Genomic DNA, 21,453 nt, shown 5'->3' with positions numbered 1-21,453 from the left:
CATAAAAAAGGATGAGTTCATGTCCTTTGTAGGGACATGGATGCAGCTGGAAACCATCATTCTCAGCAAACTGTCGCAAGGCCAGAAAACCAAACACCTCATGTTCTCACTCATAGGTGGGAACTGAACAATGAGAACACTTGGTCACAGGAAGGGGAATATCACACACCGGGGCCTGTCATGCGGTGGGGGGAGGGAGAAGGGATACCATTAGGAGATATACCTAATATATATGATGAGTTAATGGGTGCAGCACACCAACATGGCCCATGTATACATATGTAACAAAACTGCAGGTTGTGCACATGTACCCTAGAACTTAAAGTATAATAATAATAAAGAAATTTAACACATCAATTGCCTAATATCTTAATTCACCAGTGAGAAGTATTTATCACTTATTATTTAGTGTTTAGTTGATAAAATTCATTTTAATATGCAGCAGTGTGATATAAAATATTGAAGCACCTTCTTTTTCCCTTCCCAATATGTATATCATCTGATGAAAATAACAGATTTTCTTACAGTTAAAAGCAACCTTGATTTACATATACTAATTTTGGGAGGTTATAACCAGCATGCAGAACAGTGGCACCCTTGGAAAAACTAATACAACCCAGGATAAAATTAGTCTGTGTATTAAAGAAACATCTAACATATATTTTTGTCATGATATGATTTGAACTAGGAGTATTCACCAGTCATTGCCACATGCTTTTCTGGTAGTTACTCAGGAATTCCCATGGACATTGAATATTTTGGTATAGATTTATCAAAAGAGCCCAAAGTAGTGACATAAAAAAGGCATCACATAAGTCTTGGCCTTAAAAGTCAATCATGAAGTGTTTGTTTGACTATTCCATGTCCAGTGTTGGGTAGAGGCTAAGAGAAGAGAGATGTGTTCATGCTCTGAAGGAGTTTGTAGTTCAGCTTAGTGCTTTTCAAGTGAGAGTTGTGAAATCAAGTTAGTGTGTTACTACCAGGTTAACAATAGCGGAATAGAAAGTATCAGAGTGTATTTAAGGTAACAGTCTGTATCACTTTGTCTGTCTGTCTGTCTATCTATCTATCTATCTATCTATCAATCATCTATTTATCTAGTATTTTTTTTGTGTGTGTGTGTGTGTATATATGTATATATATTTTGTGACTATGTAAAATATTTTTGTTACTGAGCTTACTGTCAAAGAGTTTCAAACCTGTTGACTGCTAGGTGGAAAAACAACACAAATACACCAGGAACAGTTAGTCACCCAGAGTCCTGTCTTAGTTAGCTAGGGCTACTGTAACAAAGTACCATAAATGACTAGCTCAAACAATAGAAATTTGTTGTCTCACGGTTCCAGAGGCCTGAAGTTCAAGCTCCAGGTGTGGGCAGGGTTGACTCCTCCTGAGGGCTGTGAGGGAGTCTGTTCCATGCCTCTTGCCTAGCCTCTCTCTGGTGGTTTGGTGGCAATCTGTAGTGTCCCTTGGCTCGATCTCTGCCTTCATCTTCACACAACATTCTCTCTGTGTATGTCTCTCTGTATCCAAATTCCCCCTTTTTGTGTATGTCTGTCTCTGTATCCAAATTCCCCCTTTTAATCAATCATGTTGATTTAGGGCCTACTTTAACTACCTCATTCTGACTTGATTACCTCTATGAAGATCCTATTTTCAAATAAGGTCACATTTTTGAGGCATCGAGTATTAGGATTTCAACATCTCTTTATTAAGGGGACACAACTTAACTCGTAACAATCATAATGGCCACCATTTAAAAATATGTGCTCACTAGTCTTTGTACTAATTGCCTTACTGGTCTTTATAGCCACTTCAAGAAGTAAATGTATTATGTTAATTTTACAGAATTTATTATGTTAATTTTACAGAATAATAAAAGTTCTGAGAGGTTCACTGTTACAATTTGGGTCTGTTTTACTTCAAAGCCTGTGTTCTTTCCACTCTGCTTGTTGGTTCCTGGGAGGCGAGAGCTGGCAGGGATCTCAGAGGCCATCTGGTATAATCCCCTCTTTTCATATGTAGTGGGCCAAAGTATAGAAATGATACTGTTTGTAAAAATCTGGTGTGTTTTCTACATTTCAGTGAAGCCACGAAGTTAATCAGGGAAGCAATAGTGGTGTGTGTGTGTGTGTGTGTGTGTGTGTGTGTGTGTGTGTGAGACAGAGAGAGAGAGAGAGTGAATCCAGGCTATTCTTTTATAAGCTTCAGATAAATGACAATTTAGTCTAACGAGCTAAGATGTATTTATTTTTTTCAAAGGTAAATATGAAATATATATTATTACACTTTTATTACTGTACAAATCTTTTTACTGCCTGATTAGTAATCTCATGGTAGATTATTTGCATAAAGTATAACTAGAATCAGAGGAATTTTGCCAGAGTATAAATGAAAAAGATTGTTTGAATCATGAATACCTACTTCTCCTTACCAGTAATGAAGGGAAATGAGTGAAGACTTGGGATCTGATAGCAAACCAATGTGATTGTAGGAAGGGACTGGGTTTTAAAGTCACACTTAGCCTTGCCATGTTTTAGTAGTTTGAGCTTGGGAAAAATACTTAACTTCTTTGCACTTTTTTCTTTGACTTAAAAATGTGAGATTATCACAATATAATCTACTCCAGAGAGATGATGGTTAGATTAAATAAATTAGCATATATAAAAATGAGTAACATGGCACTCAGAACATGGTAGACTTTTACTTAATCTATGCATTCCCTTATCAGTTTGGTCTTATTTTAGACTTGATTTTCCAATATTTGGTTATTATCACTCATTCATTAATTCCACAAATGTTTGCTGAGCCCCTACTTTTGGGTATCCAATGGGGACAGAGACAGGCAAGGTCTCTCTCTTTTTTTCTTGAGATGCAGTCTTGCTACGATACCCAGGCTGGTCTTGAATTCCCAGGCTCAAGTGATCCTCCCACCTCAGCCCCCTATTTGTTCTCTTATGACATACATTCATAAGAATGTATGTATGTTCATGACAGACAATAAATAACTGAATAAATAAACAATAAAAACCCATCAGATAGTGATGAGGGATTTGCAACACATTAAAAAAAGGGGAGATGTGGCTGGGTGCAGTGGCTCACACCTGTAATCCCAGCACTTTAGGAGGCTGAGAGGGGTGGATTGCTTGAGTCCAGGAGTTTGAGACTAGCCTGGGCAACATAGTGAAACCCTGTCAGTACAAAAAATACAAAAATTAACTGACTACAGGTGGCATGTACCTGTAGTCTCAGTTACTCAGGAGGCTGAGGTGGGAGGATTGTTTGAGCCCAGGAGGTTGAGGCTGCAGTGGGCCATGATTGCCCCACTGCACACCAGCCTGGGCAACAGAGTGAGACCCTAAAAAAGCTTCTCAAAAAAAAAGGGTGGAGGGGGGAGAATGAGAAAAGTTTCTAGTATCTTTATTAGTTTGGGTGGTCAGGAAAGTCATTGTTGAGGATCTGAGTGTCAAGAAGAGCTGTGTGTGGACCAGGGGTTTGAGCAGTCTAGACCGGGGGAAGAGATCACACAGAGGCATGGAGGTAGAAATGACATGATATGATTAATGTGAAGAGCAGAGAATTGGGAGCTGAGCAACAGAAAAAAAGCCATCATGAGAGAGGTTGAAGGATTGTAGAAGAGAGTGATGTGGAGGCTTGGACTAGGGTAGTGGTGGTGAAGGTGGAAAGTAGCATACACATTCAGGATATATTTGAAGATTAAGTCAGGAAAAAGAAGAATCAAGGATAACTTCTAATTTTTTTTTTTTTCTTGAGCAACCAGAAGAAAGTTGAGGTCATTTACAAACATGGGAAACTCCGAGGGAGAAGCAGATTTTTCAGTGGAAAAATCAAGCATCATTCAATATTTGAGATACTTATTTGACATCCAAGTAGAGCTTTACATAGGAGACCCATATTTCATGGGAGAGGACACAGATGCAGATTTGGGAATTACCAACATAGAGATGGTTTAAAAAGTCATGGTGCTAGGCTAAGTGCACCTAGATAGAGATGTGGGTCCAGGGCAGCCTCTTGTTTTCTATGGCCAGGTAGCCTTTTTTGATTCTCCACTTTCCTTCCCTTGCCCTGTTGTTACATTAGGGCTCATAGCTAAAGAAGGCATTAACTTGTACAGAGGGCAAACTCTGGGTGGTCCAGATGTCACCTCTTTTCCTAAAACAATCTTCATTTCCTAAAATAATTTCTGTTATGCTTTGGATACATGAGAAATATTTATTGACATATTCAATTAATCACTTTCTAGGTGAACACAACAGAATCTTTCACGGTAGAATTATCTTTCACAACAGAATAATAAAAAGGAAATTTATCCTTTCATCAAGAGTTATGGTTAGTGCTCAGTTATCAATATTGACCTGACTGTAGAACTATATTTAATTATCTGGGCACCTATTTACCTTTGCTTTGCATATGCCACTTCAAGGGATGCCAGCAGCAATGCTGTATATGCCAATTTAAGACAAATTAGAGGCATAAAATCTAACCTGCTGTTACAATTTTTGTATTTATGATTTAGGCTCCATTTCACATGTTTTATGTCTAGTTTTATAGCAACACACTCATCACCAGCACCTCTGGGCACAAGTACAAAGCAACACTTACAAAAACAACAGATTGGCAAAAATCAGGCTCCACAGCTAACCCCTGTCACCCTTTCTCAGGCACAAGCTTGAGTCAATAAATGAACCTCCTTCTGTGAGCCCTAAAGGCCTACATGCTTGGGCTCTTAATGAACCAAGTCAAAAGGGAAATAAATGTTTGATTCAGGGATGCTGTAAGCCTGAACTTCTTTGTGTTCAAAGTTAGGATCCCTTAGAAACTTGTCCAATCTTAATCAATGTAAGTTGTATAAAAGGGAAATAAGAGTTAACTTGCTACTGTATAGTAGTAATAAAAATAATACTAAATATAAGAATAACGGAGAATAAAATAGCACTTATCAGGTATCAATGATGTTCTGTTCTAAACACTTTACATATATTAATTCATTTAATCCTCATGATACTACTATGAAGTAGGTTATATTTTTATCCTCATGTAATAGATGATGAAACTGAAGCACAGAGAAGTTCAGTGACTTGCAAGATCCTACAAGTTAGTTGTTGCAGGTTGGGTGCTCTAAGAAGTGGACTCTGATTTGGAGATTTGCATGTGGGAGTGTTTCTAGGGCCAACACCTGGGAGGAAGAACAGGAAACAGGAATGGGCAGAGGGAGAAGTTGGGATGTGATGCAGTCTCAACAAAGGCTTCTGGCACCTCCATGGAGAGTTCTGGGACAGAGTTGGCCCTGCATTGCTTTTTATAATTTGGACACGAAGAATATAAAATATTATGGAAGTTATCCCTGAAGAGTCAGGCAGTTCTCTTCAGTGGAGGACTGTTCCTGGAGGGGGCTGACAGCTGACAGCAGTCTGCTGGCAACACTCCCAACAACTGGGAGAATCAATCCTCTTTAGTTCTGAAGGGGGATCTGGGTGGCATGCCGCAGAGTCTACCGTGTAAGTGGAGCTGGGATTCAAAGCTAGGATGTCTGGCTTCAGAGTAGTCAAAAGAAGACCTGAACAGCAAAGTGTTGGGAAGACAGGGATACAGCTGGGCTTCAGAGAGCTGGAACTAGGGACTTGCTGCTAGGTCCCTACCTCTGTGTCTCACTCCACACAGATTCATCTTTCATAGTTGGAACCATGAAATATCAGAACAACCAAAGACTCTTGTCAAGCTTTATTATCATCTCAAGCCCAAGGGTCCTGGAGAAGAAATCCATTAGCTCAGCTTGCCAAGGCAGCTACTCCTGGGGCCAGTTGTTGAGGTCACTTTGTATTAAGATTGTAGCTCTGGATTTGATTATGCTGATGGTGGAGAGAGGCAGTTCCTAAGAGAGGGGTGCTGAGTAGTATTCTTAGAAAGTGCTAGAAGCCTTATATACATATGAAACAAATTATCCTACATCTGACCAGTTTGATATAGTCAGGATAAACATGATAAAGCATTGATCCCTAAGTTTAGCACCAGCTGAATTCCAGCCATCCCAGCTTCTCCATTTCTGTGTGGTATTTGACATCATCTTTGCGGATATTTGTGTATTTGGGAGATATCCCTGATGTGTTTCAAACTAAAGTCTTTTAGGTCCCATTTAGCGTTTTGGTTTTCTTGGCTGCTGAGGTAACTTATCCCAGTGAAATCTGAGCATGTATCTCAGTGACGCTTTTAAGTACTTTGAAAACATTTTCTATTTCCCACTCTCTTCTGCTTCTTGTCCCGTAAACTCTGTGCCAGGGGCTAAGGCAAGGCTGATGGAAAAGCCTGACCTTTAACGTAAGCTAGAGACTTAATTGTCTTGAGCTGCTTTTATAGTTTTTAGTTTGTTTATGTTTTATTTTCATCTCTAGTTCAGCTCCCTGCCCAATGACAGAGTGCATTTCAGCTTTCCTTACGGCATCCCCACCCATCCATCCTTCTGACCAGTCACCACTTTCCTCCTCCCTCACAGTAAGGCATAGCTTTTCTGCAGACATCTGAGTAATAATTTGGTTCACCAGAAAGCTTTCCCTTTCACTGTTAATATTATCTTGATTTTTACAATAAAAGAAACTGAGTTTGAAGAGAAGTATGCAAATGACCCCTACCACGCCACTAGTAAGCCATAGAGCAAAGATTTAATCCTAAATATGTGTGAGTCCAAAGACTTACTGTTTACTATAAAAGTAAAATATTCTCAAAATTTTGAAAAACACAATGTTTCTCAACATCTACATTCTTTAAATATCTGCACACTTAAACAACATTGAGAAAATAGCCTATTTGTTCTGTCAATGGAAACAAAGATACCATTTTGATTTATCCTTTCTATCTCTATGCCTGGCATGGATTTCCATTTGTTTCATGGAGTTACATCCTGGTGTTTCCTGTTTTTCCAGGTGAGGGAGGAGTTAGGTGAGAATTGTTATCCTGGACAGAGTTGTCTGGACAGACTGGCATCCTGATGCTTTGTGGAACCCCTGAAAGTCTTCTCATGTCCATATTTGAATTCTGGAATTCTTGCGAGGGTTTTCTTAAGACGACGCAGAAACCTGACATCCTGGAAGACATTCTCTAGGAGTTTATAACAAATGTGTATCTCACAAGTTCTTAAATGTTTTGGGCATCTGAATTACCTGTAAGTCTTTAAAAACATATAGGCTCCAGTATCACCTAGAGCCCACGGAATCAGATACCCCAGGGATCATACCAGGTCATCCATATTTTATAAAACTCTCATGGTGGCTCAGAAAAGTATCTGTTGTCCTTTAGAATTATTGGTATACTTTAACAAGTTTCTTCCACAAGGGTTACTTGGCAAGCCATTGGCGATTTGAGGTTGGCTAATTGTGGCTGTAGGGCTGCCATTGGCAGGGCGTGGGTGAGAAGTTGTCACTGATGCAGATACTGGTTCTCTCATCATCTTGCTCTTCCCTCATCTCTGTGGAACTTTCATATTTTAAAAAGACTTCAGATGTTTCCTCCGATAAAAAGTCCCCTTCTGTGGAAGGAACTGTTCTGTAGAACTTAGACATCGAGAGAAACATCAAAAGACAAAATGTAAATAGCTGCTGTGTTTTGAGAAACCAGCAATTATTTTTCTGGTCCTTTATAATGTATACAGGCATCAACAGCTTGATCCTGGTGATATGGCAGAATTGATAGCAAGAAAAGACACGGTAGCAAAAGAAAATATGCCAGGTTATAGTACATAACTGAACTTCAGGTTGTATCTATGCATTTACTCTTAAAATATTTTTTTAAAGCTCCTTAAGAGAACCTGATGCATAAAAAAGCTGCATTCGAAAACCACTGAGGCAGACATTTGTGCCTTCTGAGGTGTAGGAGGAGTCAGACGTTGCAGAACATTGCCACACATGTTAGAGTTTGGGCTGAATTACAGAACAATGGGAAGACATTGAAGGGATTTAAGTAATGAAATGACAGGAAAGATCACTTTGGCTACTCTAGAGAAAATATATTAGGGAAATAACTGAGTTGAAGGAGGAGGAGAGCTGGGAGATAATGCAGTGGTTTGGGCTAGGATAGAGGCAGTAGAGATGGCAACAAATTGACAGATTTGGGAAATGCTTTGTAAATAAGATCTCCAAGACTTATGAGACTTATGATTTATTGGTTGTTGGGACTGAAGAAGAGAGTTTAGAATGATGTGTGTGTTTGTGGATTGGATAGCTAAACTGTCATTCTCTAGTTTTGGAAACCCAGTACAAGGAACAGATTTGACATGGGAGAAGATGACCATACAGTTTGGGATAAGTTGAGTTTGAGGACTCTGTGGGCTGTGCAGGTGGAGAGTGCAAGTTGGCAGTGGATACATGGTCTGACACACTGGAGAGGGGTCTAGGAGAAAGACAGAGATTTAGGAATTATCAGTTCTGGCAAGAGTGGATTTTGCCTGATGGAGATTATGTAGAAGGGGAAGAGAAGAAGGTCTATGACAGAGACCTAACAATTAACATTTAAGTGAAGGCAGAAGAGAGCTTTCTAGGGCAATGTCATCAGAAATATTCAGAAAATCAAGGAACTGTGTGTTGAGTGAAGAGAACAGAATTAAGACTGAGCAAATAGGCAATAGTGTCATTTGGGGAAAAGTTTCTGTTCCTGGGGGATAGAGTCAGGGAGGCAGAACTCAGATTGTGTTGAGAAGAAGAGGAAAAGGAGGAGGAAGAGGAGAAGGAGGAGGTAGGGGAGGAGAAGGAGGAGGAAGGTAATAAAAGGAGACTTGGATGGGACTCTCTGGATCTGTTTATCTTCTTTTTTTTTTTTTTTTTTTTTTTTTTTTGTGAGACAGAGTTTCACTCCTGTTGCCCAGGCTGGAGTACAATGGCGCGATCTCGGCTCACTGCAACCTCCGCCTCCCAGGTTCAAGTGATTCTCCTGCCTCAGCCTCCCAAGTAGCTGGGATTACAGGCACCCACCACCATGCCCAGCTAATTTTTTGTATTTGGTAGAGATGGGGTGAAAAAGATGGAAGACATTATTTTCTCGGTTTTCTAATAACTCTTGTAACACTCTGTGATTTGATGTTTTGAAGTCACACACTTTCAGGTTTACAATTACAAGCCTCTTTCAGGCTGGGATACATATTTAATAGAAGATAAATTTTGTTTTCCCAGTCCAAGATTCATAATCTTATGTAAATTGGATACTGTGCATTTTTGCGGTAAGGCTAAAAGCTTGGCAGTTAACATGCTGAATTTTCCATGTTGTTTCCCTGCATGCATCATATTAAACTTCAGTGTAATTCTCCTGTATGACTTCCATGAAATCACAAATTTTCATGAGTGGAAAAATCACGTCAGCTACGCCTTGAGTCTTCTTTGACTTTCCTGGATGTGAACCCGGACCGGAGCTATAAAATCATTTTCGAGCACAGCCCTAGTAGGAAGCATTAGTTTCCTAGTTTGGAGCATTAAGCCATTCGAATTAATGTCTTAGAAGTGTTTTTTTCAAGCTTTCAGTCTGCGGTTGCTTAACTAGTGAGCTCAATGCTTTCCCCAAATGACATTTTTCCTTCTAACTTTAAATTATTCATTACTTTTTCTTCCTTCAGGTCGTTAGAAATTGTCTCATGTAAAAAGGTATTTTGGTAGTACCCCATTTTATCTCTGTGCTTTTTTGTTTGTTAAACCCAAAGTAGAATACATATGAGAATGGAATGGACATCTCAAGGCCTTTCTGTGTGGCCTATGCTCTCTGGTTTCCTAGTTAATCTGAGAACTGATTGGTATAAATTTGGGATGCATGGGCAGTGATTTTGGGGGAGGAATTAAACGTTAAAGTATTATTCTCTTTGTGACTGGCCTTGTCCAGTGAGAGTGGAGAGAGCCAGTGTATACATACAAGGGATTTCCTGGTGATAGAATAAATCTTAATTAAATAGTTAGTAGAATATTATTCAGATTGTTGGGTTATAAGACTTAGCCATTGACCTCTAGCAATTATCTTAATTGAGGAAATGTCTAAACCTTGTTAATATTAAACTCTGATATGCCCACCTTCACAAAACTCCTATAGCTTCCAACATTCTTTCCCTGGAAAGATCTAAGAACAGAGAAATAAAGGATGAGTTTTGTCATCACCATTTAAAACAAGAGGCTCCCTGAGGCCCTTTATTAATTGAAAGGAAGGAGCAAGGAGTCAATTGGCTGGTGAACCTACATGGTATTTAACCCAGCTCTTGGAATATAGGGCTGACTGCATCAGAGACAGGCTTCATTCTGGGAATTTCCATTCATTAGGAGCTGCTACAATGTTTTAATAAAACTGGGCATTTGATCTACTCAGAACTATTTTCTCTTTCAACATCTGCAAAAGCGGGGTTGAACACAAGTGGGAAAATGTCAAACTCACTACATCTACCTGGGAAGACAACTTTCCAGTTTGGGAGACCTTGAATTTGGGCCCATTGGGAATAAAAAAATGGGCCAATGGGCTAGTGGATTCAGGGACTGCATATCAAACTGAAATATAAATTGAATTTGTTGAAATCTGGAAGTAGGCTCTGAATTATGACTTTCCTGGAAAAAAATATCTGGAAGTTATACTAATTTGTGCTCCCCAAAATGTGTGATAAGCATTTACCTAGAGTTTTACGTTATGTAAACTGTTTATCTATAGACAACTTCTGTGAGAAAACAATTGGGGGATACCTTAGGCCCACATTGGAGTCATCTAGATCTGAGTTATAGTCAGTTTCTGCAGGCCAGGTTGGTGTGGGACTCATCATCATGTTGCAGAGACGTATAAGGTGATAAGGGGCTACACAAGGAGGGTGAAGAATGGGTAGTAGAGTCATTTGGGGAAAAGAGTTTTTGTATGTTGATTTATGTCAGCTCCAGTCCCTCTCACTTTAGTGGTGGCTTGGAAAACATTGTCTTTGAAGCAATGTGTTTTTGTGATTTCTAATAAACACTTCAGGTTTTAAAGGTCACTATAACTATCTAATTACTCTGGGAGGCATAGCCACTCAACTTTTACTAACAAGCAGTGGTTTGTGTGGGATTAGGATGGGGCCAGGGGTGCAGTTTAAGACTGAGAAAACAACCATAAAGTTGAGGGTGAGATAGACTGGTATGGGTGGGGAGGGTTGGTACAGGAGCTGGAATGAAGTCACCAAGAACTAAAATAAGGGCATTGACATAGGAAATGCAGCCTTTTGTTTTCTTACGATTTTCTGTGGTACTGACCTTGACAAATTTATCTGAAGGGTAAAAGACAGACTGTCCTAAGAGGGTGATTTAAAGACTCTGCCAGGTGAGAAGTTTGCTAAGTGGGGTTGCCAGAGTAAAGGCTGCTTTCTGTTATTTGCACCAAATTAGTAAATCACTTCATGGCTCTGTGAAAACCTGGTTAAGCAGATTTAGTGAATTCATATGGAGAAAAAGTATTTTATTCTGTCCTGGAGGGGAATTTAGGTTCTGTCTGCCTGATCATACCATGTGCTTGCCATTACTTACTCCTGTAAACATTCTGTGACTGTGGCCAAGAAGAAACATACATTATAAACTAGTAAAGCTTTAAAAAAATGTTATAGCCCATTGATAGTGTATTTATAATAGCAAAGAACAGAACCTATGCATATCATTGCTAAAGATGAAAAATTCCTATTTAACATATCAGTGACTATTTAATGAAGAATAATCTGTAAATAATGCCAACGAGGATTCCTTGAAAAATTAATTTTCAGGTTAATTGAGCAAAAGTGAACCTTCAACTAGAAAGTTTTGTAGTGCTTTACAAGTGTGGCCACATGGAGGAGCTGTTGAAGGCTGGTTCACCTTCCATAAGCAAGTTCCTAGGGATAATTGCACTTGGTCTTGAAACTGACTGCAGATTTAAGTCAGTCATGGCTAAAGCTAACTGACATTAAACATAGAAGACAGCGTAGAGCATTTTACTTACAAAAAGACACTACAACTCATTTGTAAAATTCTAAAGCATTACTTAATATTATGTTTTGAAGTCTACCTATTCTAGGCAGGTATTTATAATCTATTTTATTCCTAATTTCAGGAGTTTCTTTTTTCTTCTTCCCCTGACTCACTTATCTCTTTTTTTAAAAATTATTTATATATTTGAATCCTGTGCTGGGAATTTAGTGTAAATAAATATTTAAGGGTAAGAATCTAATTTAAATACAAGAGACAAGTTATTTGTAAAAGGTCAACATTATTAGCAGAACAAAATGAAATTTATATTTAGTTGCAGGCCAAAAAACTGGAGGGTAATAAACAGGCATTCATTTGCATAGACAGTTTTTTTTTTTTTTAATACTTTAAGTTCTAGGGTACATGTGCACAACGTGCAGGTTTGTTACATATGTATACATGTGCCATGTTGGTGTGCTGCACCCATTAACTCGTCATTTACATTAGGTATATCTCCTAATGCTATCCCTGCCCCCTCCCCCCTCCCCACAACAGGACCCAGTGTGTGATGTTCCCCTTCCTGTGTCCAAGTGATCTCATTGTTCAGTTCCCAACTATGAGTGAGAACATGCGGTATTTGGTTTTCTGTTCTTGTGATAGTTTGCTGAGAATGATGGTTTCCAGCTTCATCCATATCCCTACAAAGGACACAAACTCATCCTTTTTTATGGCTGCATAGTATTCCATAGTGTATATGTGCCACCTTTTCTTAATCCAGTCTGTCACTGATGGATATTTGGGTTGATTCCAAGTCCTTGCTATTGTGAATGGTGCCACAATAAACATACGTGTGCATGTGTCTTTATAGCAGCATGATTTATAATCCTTTGAGTATATCCCCAGTAATGGGATGACTGGGTCAAATGGTATTTCTAGTTTTAGATCCTTGAGGAATCGCCACACTGTTTTCCACAATGGTTGAACTAGTTTACAGTCCCACCAACAGTGTAAAAGTATTCCTATTTCTCCACATCCTCTCCAGCACCTGTTGTTTCCTGATTTTTTTAATGATTGCCATTCTAACTGGTGCAAGATGGTATCTCACTGTGGTTTTGATTTGCATTTCTCTGATGGTGAGTGATGATCAGCATTTTTTCATGTGTCTGTTGGCTGTATGAATGTCTTCTTTTGAGAAGTGTCTGTTCATATCCTTTGCCCACTTTTTGATGGGATTGTTTGTTTTTTTCTTGTAAATTTTATTGAGTTCTTTATAGGTTCTGGATATCAGCCCTTTGTAAGATGAGTAGATAGAAAAAATTTTCTCCCATTCTGTAGGTTGCCTGTTCACTCTGATCGTAGTTTCTTTTGCTGTGCAGAAGCTCTTTAGTTTAATGAGATCCCATTTGTCAATTTTGGCTTTTGTTGCCGTTGCTTTTGGTGTTTTAAACATGAAGTCCTTGCCCATGCCTATGTCCTGAATGGTATTACCTAGGTTTCCTTCTAGGGTTTCTGTGGTTTTAGGTCTAACATTTAAGTCTCTAATCCATCTTGAATTAATTTTCGTATAAGGAGTAAGGAAAGGATCTAGTTTCAGCTTTCTACTTATGGCTAGCCAATTTTCCCAGCACCATTTATTAAATAGGGAATCCTTTCCCCATTTCTTGTTTTTGTCAGGTTTGTCAAAGATCAGATGGCTGAAGATGTGTGGTATTATTTTGGAGGGCTCTGTTCTGTTCCATTGGTCTATATCTCTGTTTTGGTACCAGTACCATGCTGTTTTGGTTACTGTAGCCTTGTAGTATAGTTTGAAGTCAGGTAGGTGATGCCTCCAGCTTTGTTCTTTTGACTTAGGATTGTCTTGGCAATGTGGGGTCTTTTTTGGTTCCATATGAACTTTAAAGCAGTTTTTTCCAATTCTGTGAAGAAAGTCATTGGTAGCTTAATGGGGATGGCATTGAATCTATAAATTACCTTGGACAGTATGGCCATTTTCAAAATATTGATTCTTCCTATCCATGAGCATGGTATGTTCTTCCATTTGTTTGTATCCTCTTTTATTTCACTGAGCAGTGGTTTGTAGTTCTCCTTGAAGAGGTCCTTCACATCCCTTGTAAGTTGGATTCCTAGGTATTTTATTCTCTTTGAAGCTATTGTGAATGGAAGTTCATTCATGATTTGGCTCTCTGTCTGTTACTGGTGTATAAGAATGCTTGTGATTTTTGCACATTAATTTTGTATCCTGAGACTTTGCTGAAGTTGCTTATCAGCTTAAGGAGATTTTGGGCTGAGATGATGGGGTTTTCTAAATATACAATCATGTCATCTGCAAAGAGGGACAATTTGACTTCTTCTTTTCCTAACTGAATACCCTCTATTTCTTTCTCTTGCCTGATTGCCCTAGCCAGAACTTCCAACATTATGTTGAATAGGAGTGGTGAGAGAGGGCATCCCTCTCTTGTGCCAGTTTTCAAAGGGAATTTTTCCAGTTTTTGCCCATTCAGTATGATATTGGCTGTGGGTTTGTCATAAATAGCTCTTATTATTTTGAGATACGTTCCATCAATACCGAATTTATTGAGAGTTTTTAGCATGAAGGGCTATCAAATTTTGTCAAAGGCCTTTTCTGCATCTGTTGAGATAATCATGTGGTTTTTGTCCTTGGTTCTGTTAATATGCTGGATTATGTTTATTGATTTACATATGTTGAACCAGCCTTGCATCCCAGGGATGAAGCCCACTTGGTCATGGTGGATAAACTTTTTGATGTGCTGCTGGATCGGTTTGCCAGTATTTTATTGAGGATTTTTGCCTTGATGTTCATCAGGGATATTGGTCTAAAATTCTCTTTTTTTGTTGTATCTCTGCCAGGCTTTGGTATCAGGATGATTTTGGTCTCATAAAATGAGTTAGGGAGGATTCCCTCTTTTTCTATTGATTGGAATAGTTTCAGAAGGAATGGTACCAGCTCCTCCTTCTACCTCTGGTAGAATTCTGCTGTGAATGCATCTGGTCCTGGACTTTTTTTCGTTGGTAGGCTATTAAATATTGCCTCAATTTCAGAGCCTGCTGTTGCTCTATTCAGGGATTCAACTTCTTCCTGGTTTAGTCTTGGGAGAGTGTAAATGTCCAGGAAATTATCCATTTCTTCTAGGTTTTCTAGTTTATTTGCATAGAGGTGTTTATAGTATTCTCTGATGGTAGTTTGTATTTCTGTGGGGCCTGTGGTGGTATCCCCTTTACCATTTTTTACTGCGTCTATTTGATTCTTCTCTCCTTTCTTCTTTATAAGTCTTGCCAGCGGTCTATCCATTTTGTTGATCTTTTCAAAAAACCAGCTCCTGGATTCATTGATTTTTTGGAGGGTTTTTTGTGTCTCTCTCTCCTTCAGTTCTGCTCTGATCTTAGTTATTTCTTGCCTTCTGCTAGCTTTTGAATGTGTTTGCTCTTGCTTCTCTAGTTCTTTTAATTGTGATGTTAGGGCGTCAATTTTAGATCTTTCCTGCTTTCTCTTGTGGGCATTTAGTGCTATAAATTTCCCTGTACACACTGCTTTAAATGTGTCCCAGAGATTCTGTTATGTTGTATCTTTTTTCTCCTTGGTTTCAAAGAACATCTTTATTTCTGCCTTCATTTCGTTATGTACCCAGTAGTCATTCAGGAGCAGGTTATTCAGCGCCAATGTAGTTGAGCAGTTTTAATTGAGTTTCTTAGTCCTGAGTTCTAGTTTGATTGCACTGTGGTCTGAGAGACCGTTTGGTATAATTTCTGTTTTTTGCCTTTGCTGAGGAGTGCTTCGCTTCCAACTATGTAGTCAATTTTGTAATAAGTGCGATGTGGTGTTGAGAAGAATGTATATTCTGTTCATTTGAGATGGAGAGATCTGTAGATGTCTATTAGGTCCGCTTGGTGCAGAGTTGAGTTCAATTCCTGGATATCCTTGTTAACTTTCTGTCTCGCTGATCTGTCTAATGTTGACAGTGGGGTGTTAAAGTCTCCCATTATTATTTTATGGGAATCTAAGTCTCTTTTTAAGTGTCTAAGGACTTGCTTTATGAATCTGGGTGCTCCTGTGTTGGATGCATATATATTTAGGACAGTTAGCTCTTCCTGATGAATTGATCCCTTTACCATTATGTAGTGGCCTTCTTTGTCTCTTTTGATCTTTGATGGTTTAAAGTCTGTTTTATCAGAGACTAGGATTGTAACCCTTGCTTTTTTTTTTTTTTTTCCATTTGCTTGTTAGATCTTCCTCCATCCCTTTATTTTGAGCCTATGTGTGTCTCTGCATATGAGATGGGTCTCCTGAATACAGCAAACTGATGGGTCTTGACTCTCTGTCCAATTTGCCAGTCTGTGTCTTTTAATTGGACCATTTAGTCCATTTACATTTAAGGTTAATATTGTTTTGTTGAACTTGATCCTGTCACTATGATATTAGCTGGTTATTTTGTTCACTAGTTGATGCAGTTTCTTCCTAGCATCGATGGACTTTACATTTTGACATGTTTTTGCAATGGCTGATACCTGTTGTTCCTTTCCATGTTTAGTGCTTCCTTCAGCATCTCTTGTAGGGCAGGCCTGGTGGTGACAAAATCTCTAAACATTTGCTTGTCTGTAAAGGATTTTATTTCTCCTTCACTTATGAAACTTGGTTTGGCTGGATATGAAGTTCTGGGTTGAAAATTCTTTTCTTTAAGGATGTTGAATATTGGCTCCCACTCTCTTCTGGCTTGGAGAGTTTCTGCCAAGAGATCTGCTGTTAGTCTGATGGACTTCCATTTGTGTATAACCCGACCTTTCTCTCTGGCTGCCCTTAACATTTTTTCCTTCATTTCAACTTTGGTGAATCTGACAATTATGTGTCTTGGAGTTGTTCTTCTTGAGGAGTATCTTTGTGGCATTCTCTGTATTTGCTGAATTTGAATGTTGGCCTGCCTTACTAGGTTGGGGAAGTTCTCCTGGATGATATCCTGCAGAGTGTTTTCCAACTTGGTTCCTTTTTCCCCGTCACTTTCAGGCACCCCAATCAGACGTAGATTTGGTCTTTTCACATAATCGCATATTTCTTGGAGGCTTTGTTCATTTCTTTTTACCCTTTTTTCTCTATACTTCTCTACTCGCTTCATTTCATTCATTTGATCTTCAATCGCTGATACTCTTTATTCCAGTTGATCGAGTTGGTTACCGAAGCTTGTGCATTTGTAACGTAGTTCTCGTGTTATGGTTTTCATCTCTATCAGTTCTTTTAAGGTCTTCTCTCCATTGATTATTCTGGTTATCCATTCATCCATTCTTTTTTCAAGGTTTTTAGTTTCTTTGTGCTGGTTACATAGTTCCTACTTTAGTTTTGAGAAGTTTGATCGACTGAAGCCTTCTTCTTTCAACTCGTCAAAGTCATTCTCCATCCAGCTTTGTTCGATTGCTGGCAATGAACTGTGTTCCTTTGGAGGGGGAGATGTGCTCTGATTTTTTGAATTTCCAGCTTTTCTGCACTGCTTTTTCCCCATCTTTGTTGTTTTATCTTTCTTTGGTCTTTGATGATGGTGATGTACTGATGGGGTTTTGGTGTGGGTGTCCTTTCTGTTTGTTAATTTTCCTTCTAACAGTCAGGACCCTCGGCTGTAGGTCTGTTGGAGTTTGCTTGAGGTCCACTCCAGACCCTGTTTGCCTGGGTATCAGCAGTGGAGGCTACAGAAGATAGAATATTGCTGAACAGTGAGTGTACCTGTCTGATTCTTGCTCTGGAAGCTTCATCTCAGGGGTGTACCCCACCGTGTGAGGTGTGAGGTGTCAGTCTGCACCTAGTGAGTGATGTCTCCCAGTTAGGCTACTCAGGGGTCAGGGACCCACTTGAGCAGGCAGTCTGTCTGTTCTCAGATCTCAAGCTCTGTGCTGGGAGATCCACTGCTCTCTTCAAAGCTGTCAGACAGGGGCATTTACCTCTGCCGAGATTTCTTCTGCTTTTTGTTTAGCTATGCCCTGTCCACAGAGATGGGGTCTACAGAGACAGGCAGGCCCCCTTGAGCTAAAGTGGGCTCCACCCAGTTCGAGCTTCCCGGCTTTGTTTACCTACTTAAGCCTCAGGAATGGCAGGTGCCCCTCCCCCAGCCTCGCTGCTGCCTTGCAGTTAGATCTCAGACTGCTGTGCTAGCAATGAGGAAGGCTCCGTGGGTGTGGGATCCTCTGGGCCAGGTGTGGGATATAATCTCCTGGTGTGCCATTTGCTAAGACCCTTGGTAAAGCACAGTATTAGGGTGGGAGTTACACGACTTTTCAGGTGTTGTGTGTCTGAATTTTCTTTGGCTAGGAAAAGGAATTCCCTTCCCCCTTGTGCTTCCCAGGTGAGGCGATGCCTCACCCTGCTTCAGCTCTCGCTGGTTGGGCTGCACCCACGGACCAGCGCCAACAGTCTGATACACCCCAGTGAGATGAACCCGGTACTTCAGTTGAAAATGCAGAAATCAGGCTGGGCGCGGTGGCTCAAGCCTGTAATCCCAGCACTTTGGGAGGCCGAGACAGGCGGATCACGAGGTCAGGAGATCGAGACCATCCTGGCTAACACGGTGAAACCCCGTCTCTATTAAGAAATACAAAAAACTAGCCGGGCGAGGTGGCGGGCGCCTGTAGTCCCAGCTACTCGGGAGGCTGAGGCAGGAGAATGGCGTAAACCCGGGAGGCGGAGCTTGCAGTGAGCTGAGATCCGGCCACTGCACTCCAGCCTGGGTGACAGAGCGAGACTCCGTCTCAAAAAAAAAAAAAAAAAACGAAAATGCAGAAATCACCCGTCTTCTGTGTCCCTGATGCTGGGAGCTGGAGGCTGGAGCTGTTCCTATTTGGCCGTCTTGGGTGTGGCCCCGACAGTTATTTTTAACCTAGAATAAATGGTGAATTTAAAAATATAATGCAATTTGTTTTCATAAATCTGTATACATGTTTACTTGCAGATTTTCTATAGTGGAAAAGAGAAACATCATTGGCATCAGCCAGATCTGGGCTTAGATCCTGGCTCTGCTACTTACTAGCTGTGTGACCTTGGTTTAAATTAATTAACCTGCTTGAGTGCCCAATTTCCATCTCCCAATACTGCTTACCTCACATGTGGTTGTGGGGATTAATTGAGCTATCATATACAAGAAACTTTGAGTATACTAATGATGTATATAAGGAACTTCATGGGTATTTGAGATAAAAATGTGATTTCTTCTCCTTAAACTTATTCTAGGCAGATGGCATCTCATAAAGAAGCATTATGGAAATTTAGGCTTGAAATGAATTTTGGGAGGCAGTATAATGCTGAGGTTAAGAGCAGTAGCTTTGGAGCAAGACCATCCTAGGCTTGAATCCCAGCTTTGTCATTTGCTAGCAGTGTGTCCTTGTGTATCTAACACTGTCCCTGAACCTCAGTCGTGACACTTGGCATTGAGGCTTCAGCACTGCTTTTGCTGGAGTGTAGTGTGTGTGAGGGGAGGTGGGGAGTGTGAGTCTCAAGCTGCTTCCAATCTGTCCCACCTTGTTTGTTTTGGTTGTGTTGAGCAAACTCTGAGTGCATCAATGGACATTATTGTCACTGGATGATCAACAAGGGACCTACTGGCCACTGCAGATGGAAAATGCACACTGAGCGGTTCTTGGTACAAACAACTCTCAGGGTGCACTTCCATGGCAGTGCACTACTAAGTTAGGCTAGGCTCCCTTTGCTTCATCAGTGCTAAAAAGGAAGTATCTATATAGGCAGAGGCTGGCACTCTTTTAAAGAAGATTCCCTTCCTCTTTCCATGACCCCGTCTGGCCTCGTGACTCTCCTCTATCATAATTGCCCCTCCATGTCTCTTCCCTCTTGGTAGATGAGCTTGGGCAACCCTCGTCTACTTAAATCTATATCTTTTCCTCTTATTTCAATCACTTGCTTAGGGCATAAACTCCAGGCTTTGCTTACTCAAGTATTAACACTGGATTCTCAATTTGTTCTTTTCTCAGGAAGCCTGCTTTATAAAAATAAAATGCTTTGGTCTTCAGACTGCTATTTTTGCTATGGTTTTTAAAATTGATTTAGCAACTAGAGACCAAAGCACTATTGGTTTCTTTTTGTACTCCTGTTGAGCAGTCCTAACTCTCTGAAGGAAAAATGAGGCCTCTGAGAGCAATGAGAGATGGGATAGAAGATCACAGGGCCAATAAGGAAAACTTCACATTTTATTTTGCTGCATCTGTTTTAATTTAGAATGCACTTTACTTTGATGTGGTTATTTTAGCAGAGAATCCTAAGTATAATCTTGACTTAGGTTTTGTGCTTCAAGAATACTTGAATAGGAACTACTGATTCCTAACTTTCTATCTGCCTTGTGAAGACAGGCATGTTTTATTATCTTGATCTCGTCCAGTTATTTTATTATCCGTTGTTGTAACCATGGAATGAATGAAGTTGTCATAGAATTAAGATAAGAACTTTTTTTGGACAGCATTATTGCAAAAATCATGCTTTAAGGGACAGGTTACAGGTTACTTGATGTTTCCTTGCTTCTAACTTTCTCAGTCCATTAGCAAAATTTCTAGGGAAAACCAGTGATCAGATGGCAAATATAAAAAGTGTTCATGCTGTGCCTTCTACAGCGATTAGTACTATATGTTATAGTGGAGTCTTTCAATGAAATGAGATATTCTAAATGAATTAAAATGAATCATACCATAGTCTAGTCCAGCGTTGGTGAACTGTGGCCTGTGGGCCAAATTTGGCCCATGACATGAGCTTTTAAGCCCAAGAGCAGAGAATTTTGTCTTTTTAGGGAACATTTTTAAAAAGTTGTGAACAAAGCAAAACAAAACAAAGGGGAATGTGACAGAGACCTCATGGCCTGCAAAGCCTAAAATATCTAGTAACTTGTCTTTCACTGGAAAAGTTTGCTGAACCATGGTATAGAAAAAAATAAAACAAAACAAGAAAACCTCCTAGCATCCTACCTATCTTTATAAATGAGCTGTTTAAACAATGACACATATTTCTGGTCACAAATCAGGTTACTAACCGTGTTTTCTCATGTACAAATTGAAGATGATAATAACAATGAAATGATAGGCATTACAGTGTTTGTGGCACAGTAGATATGGAATAGAAAAACCCTCTTTATTTTATTTTCAACTTTGTGTCTCTGAAATTTTGCAGAGTGCCTGGCCCCTTGTAAGTGTTAAAGATTGTAAATGATTTTCCTGGGATGGAAACAGAAAAATATTATCAATAAGAAAGGAAGTCTTAATTTACAACCATTATGTCAAAAAGCCTTGAAACATGACAGCTTTAAACTATTTTCATCATCAACCAATGGGAGGATGGGCATGTGTTTGGCACTTAGACTTCATATGGCTTCCTTTCAGAGTAGAGGAAAAACGACCTATAGCTCAGCAGGCCTGTGGCTGTTTTTTAATGGATGTATTAAAAATCTTAGGGATGTATTAGGGAGCAGTACTTTTATTCACTTATTTAAAAAATTTTAAACTTATATTAAATTTATATTATTAAACTTTATGT

Source organism: Papio anubis, chromosome 2 (genome assembly GCF_008728515.1).
Source record: "Papio anubis isolate 15944 chromosome 2, Panubis1.0, whole genome shotgun sequence".
Classification (NCBI taxonomy): Eukaryota; Metazoa; Chordata; class Mammalia; order Primates; family Cercopithecidae; genus Papio; species Papio anubis.
The sequence above is the reverse complement of the archived record's forward strand: the minus strand, read 5'-3'. Positions refer to the sequence as shown.